General features: G+C 52.8%; 1 protein-coding gene across 1 annotated transcript in view; it reads left to right on the top strand.

Moving 5' to 3' along the window:
• sgcz (sarcoglycan zeta) overlaps positions 1-5,000 on the top strand; it is a 208,523-nt gene that overhangs the window by 96,011 nt on the left and 107,512 nt on the right.

Genomic DNA, 5,000 nt, shown 5'->3' with positions numbered 1-5,000 from the left:
GCGTGGGAGTGTTTCCGTAGCAAACAGACTGGTACTGTTAACATACTGAACACTGAGAGATACTCAGTGGTGACACAGCTGCTGTGTAACTGTTAGCGTTGCAAACGGAGTGATACTATCTGTGACGCGCCCAACATGGAAGACTTAGCATGACAAACACTGAGTGGTACTCAGCTATGATGTAGCCGGCGTAGGAGTGTTAGCATAGCCAACAGAGTAATACTTAGCTTGATGCACACAGTGTGGGAGTTAGCCAAGCAAACACAGAGGTACTCCACTACAATGTGGCCGGCATAGGAGCGTAGCAAACAGAGTGATACTCAGTTATGATGTGGCTAGCGTAGAAGTGTTAGTGTAGTGACACTCATCTGTGACGCGGCTGGCGTGGGAGTGTTAGCGTAGCCAACGGTGTGATACTCAGTTCTGATGCTAATAAGACGCTGGTACCAGTGTGAGTTTAGACAAGAGGAGCAATTCTGCATCCCATCCTCCAGGTCTTCATCCCTCCTTCTCTGTCTCTCACTCTCTTTCTGTGCCCAGGTGTTTATAATTCTGGAACAGGTGTATTAGCCGCATATCCCATAGCTGACAAGCAAGGCCTATTAACCTGCCAGACAGCAGTAATCCCCGAAAAAGCACGGCACAGTGAGCTCGGGTGGCTCCCGGACGCCTCAGTGCGGGGCCTAAATTAATGCGACCTCATTGGCTGAGCGGGTCAGTTCACAAGAGAGTGAAACTCTGCCTGAGGCATAGAAGGGCGGGACGGAGCAAACCATTGTGTCTGTGGGCGGGGGTGTGCACATGGACTTACACGAGGAGGCCAGAACAAAAACACACATGCTGCACCGTTTGTCCCACTTCGTCTATTGGAGTTACCATAGCGATTGCGACTGGCGGCCACAAATGGACCTGGGGGTGAAGCCTGAACACAGCACATCCCATAATCAAAAGCACATCAACAAGCCCCTACCGCCGTCTTTCAATGTTAATTGGAACTTTGTTCATCCAGAAAGAGAGAGAGAGAGAATGTGAGAGACAGAGGGGGGGAGAGGAAGAGAGAGAAATACAGAGCTGGATAGATAGACAGCCAGAGAGAGTGAGCTGGGGAGGGAGGGAGAGAGAGAGAGAGATAGAATGTGATAGACAGAGAGAGGGAGCTGGGGAGAATAGCTAGAATCAGGGGTGAGCATACAGATGGGGGTGTGATTCCACATGGTTGGAGCTCCAAAAGGGGCGGGGCAGGGGGTGGAGCCAAAATGCTTTCACTGGAGAAATGTTTGTCTTTGGACGCTAAAATACCCTCCATCCATCCAGTATCTGAACCGCTTAATCCCACTAGTCGGGGTCACAGGGGGGCTGGAGCCAATCCCAGCATCTCCGGGCGAAGGCAGGGTACACCATGGGCAGGTCGCCAGTCCACCGCATGGCCAACACACACCTACGGGCAATTTAGAGTGATCAATCAACCTAACACACATGTATTTCGACTGTGGGAGGAAACTGGAGTACCCGGAGGAAACCCACGCAGGCACAGGGAGAACCCAGACCGCCTTGCTGTGAGGCGACAGTGCTAACCACCACACCACCATGCCGCCCCGCTAAAATACCAAGCCAGTAAACACGTATTGCCAAAAAACCGCGTAAAGATCCAGCGTGTGGCCGACTTGGCTTCTACATTCTTGGGCTAGGGTGCTCCTTCTCAGCTACGGCACCCCAACACAGAACAGAGACCAGTATCCACTGAGACACTGAACATTCATGTTGACAGTAAGTTGGGAAAAGGTACAATGGCTCTTCTTTCGGAGCGCCCCCTACTGGCAAAACGAGCCTCTGGCAGAAGGATATGGGAACTGTGGAGAGCAGTGGCAGGACCCCAGTGGTCAATTACCAGGATGCAGCTCCCAGCTGTACAGAAATAACACGCCTCCAAAAGCCTCGATCGACCAATCGGTATTGAGCCGTGTAATAATAAGGACTACGGAGTGTTGGAGGCCAGCTTGGGGAGGCTCTGCAGGGTTTGGCTAAAGCCCTTTCTGCTGCTTGGCCGGAGGTGCAGGAGAATGTCTCTTCATCTTCACCCTCCCTCGTGCCCGTTCTAATCCTCCATCCCGGCCTCCGGAAGGGCCCGGAAGGGCCCGGAAGGTGTGAGCGGAGCTGGGTCACCCTGCCGGTTGCCATGGAGCCCCAGGTTGCAGGTGGAGGTGTTTTTTTTTCTCCACGTATAAAGGTGGGGTGGGGGAAGGGTGGAGTTTGAAAGCATTGGTACCGCCGTAAATCTCAGACAGGCATCGATTTTCCTAGCAATTTCACTAAGAGAGGCATGGAGGCCAGAGAGCCTGCTTGTCTTCACAGGCTGTGATTAAGGGTGTGCGTGATTAAAACACAGACCTCTCCCTCACGATGAAGGGGCCCACACTGGACCACTTCGCACTGGACCACTTCGCACTGGACCCCAACGCACTGGACGCCACCGCACTGGACCCCACCGCACTGGACCCCAACCCACTGGACGCCACCGCACTGGCCCCACTGCACTGGACTCCAACACACTGGACGCCACCGCACTGGACGCCAACACACTGGACGCCACTGCACTGGACCCCATCGCACTGGACCTCACCACACTGAATGTAGTGGGACATGAATCTACTGTACCTGCTTGCTGCACCCGGGCTGGTGATGTCCTCATACGTGTTCCTTGTGTCTCTCCCACACACACCATGTTGTTTTGGTGCTCTTTATTCTCTCTCTCTCTCTATCTGTGCACTCCCTCCCTCCCTCTCTCTCTCTCTCTCTCTCTCCCTCCTTCGCTCTCTGGAGAGATCGTGTAGGGCACTTCATGGTTATGTGAAGGATGTGTGGGAAACGTATCGGGTTTTCTTCACGCCCAACCGAATAGCTCATCACGGAGAAGCCAACCTCTTACTTGATGAAACCTCCCCACCCCCACATCCCCAGTCTCTCTCTCTCTCTCTCCTGCTCTCTTTCTCTTTGCTGTGTTTGTTGCCTCCTGTTTTTTTCACTGCCTCTTGTTTGCCTCTACCCCTTTCTCTTCCCCCTTTCTCTCCCTCTTTCTTTCCCTCCCTCTGTCTCTCACTCTGCCTCTCCTGTTACCACGACACCACGACACTGCTTCATGGTGGCCAACAAGGTGATTGGTGAAGGAGAGGGGCGTGGCTCTCTGCGTGCCCTCTCACCCACCACACCCACCGGCGGGCTGGCTAGGCCCTGTGCTCTCGCATTCTGCGATGGGGTCGACATTAAGTAGGGAAACTTATAGCATGCCTTCCGAACTCCATCCAAGTGAAAGCAATAGGTTGTGTTCTCATGCAGGTTTGGTCAATATATTGAAATGGTGTTTATTGCTGTGCAAAACCACAGCAGTTTCTTGTTTTCATTACTTGATGACATCACAAAAAAATTATTTAATTGCTGTTAGAAAACAAGGCTGTTGTATGTTTAATCATGACGTGTGATTCTGACTGAAACCTGAGCTGCTTTTCTTAGTGGGTGTTTCTCTTGCCCACCGATCCTCTGCGTATGGATCAAATCTGTAGTCGTGCTGTGTGGTGCCCCGGTCACCGCTACCGATTCACCGCACACGCTCCCAGCCATCTCACTTCGCCAAGTGTACAGGGAAAAGGGCGTGCACGTGCACGTGCACGTGCAGAGGTGGGCGATGAGGCCGTGGGAAATGGGGGTGTGGTCTGGGAAGGGGCCTGCCCCCATCCCACGCACTATGACATAAGCAGCATCTCTGCAGCAGAGCTGGACACTCCTACCACGATGACCTCGCCTTGAACCGCCCACTCTCCGCAGCGACGTAGCCGGCCAGGAAGCGTAACACGTACGTTTGTTTGTGTGTTTCGGTGTGAATGTGGTTCATTCATTCTTTGTGACCTAACAAAGAAGTGAATTCTGAAAGCATTGCGATGTGATCGTAAAACCATAGCAACCAGCCCCCGATTGGTCTGTGCGTGAGATTCCTTGATAGCTGATTGGTCCTCGTGGGTTTCACCATTTTTCAACAATACTCCACTTTGGACCAAGAACATATGCTTGTAAAAGGCGGAGGCAGAGTACTTCTGTGGTGCTGTGGTGTGGTGTTTCCGAGACATTGGGTCTAGAATGGGCAGTACGGGAGAGCTGCTTTCAGTGGGGGCGGGGCTTAGGACCCCAGACAGGAAGCAATAGCCATGGAGCTGGAGCTGAACTCCAGAGCAGATGGTCAGTGTTTTTAATCACCACCCTGAGGCCCCCCCTCTCTTTCTCTCTCTCTCTCTCTCTCTCTCTCTCTCTGTGCTATAGCTGGTTTTGTTGTAGATGACAAGGTTACTATACTGTCTATACTGGTTTGCTAAAGACTGAGGTTTGCCTACACTGGTCCGTTCAAGGCTGTCACACTGGTTCTACACTGGTCCTACGCTGGTCTATACTGGTTCGCTAAATACTGACGTTTGTCTACACTGGTTTTCTGCGGGCGTCTCGATTGGCCGATATCTTGCCTAGTGAAGGCAGAACACAGAATCTCTCCTCCCCCACCCAACATGACACCGTCCAGCAGAGTGAACTCCACCTTTCATTTGGGTTTGGGCCTCAGCTGTTTCACACGCCTTACACATGCACTGCAGGCGGATAAGCGCAGAGCCTTAGATATGAACCTACAGCATGTTCCCTTAACAGACTCCTCACCTGACTCCCTTAATGATCAGTGTGTTACACATTACACTCGTACCACATTACACAGCACACCTTCACGTGTCTCGGGTAATTAGCCCCACTGCGTGGCCTGCTGGGGGCCCAGACGCTTCTGCGCTGTACCCGCTCTCAGGTGCTCTGTGGTAGGATGAAGGAGGCAGGCGGGCCCCTGGTTCTGGTTCTGTGCCCAGGCCCCTGGTGCCCCCCCCCACACACACACACTGCTCAGCTCAGTCTGATGTCTACAACCTAATGAGGTGAGAATCGATAACCAGCAGTGGAGCCGTTATGTGTGCCCGACG

The sequence above is a fragment of the Brachyhypopomus gauderio genome, chromosome 1, assembly GCF_052324685.1.
Source record: "Brachyhypopomus gauderio isolate BG-103 chromosome 1, BGAUD_0.2, whole genome shotgun sequence".
Taxonomy (NCBI): Eukaryota; Metazoa; Chordata; class Actinopteri; order Gymnotiformes; family Hypopomidae; genus Brachyhypopomus; species Brachyhypopomus gauderio.
The sequence above is the reverse complement of the archived record's forward strand: the minus strand, read 5'-3'. Positions and strand labels throughout refer to the sequence as shown.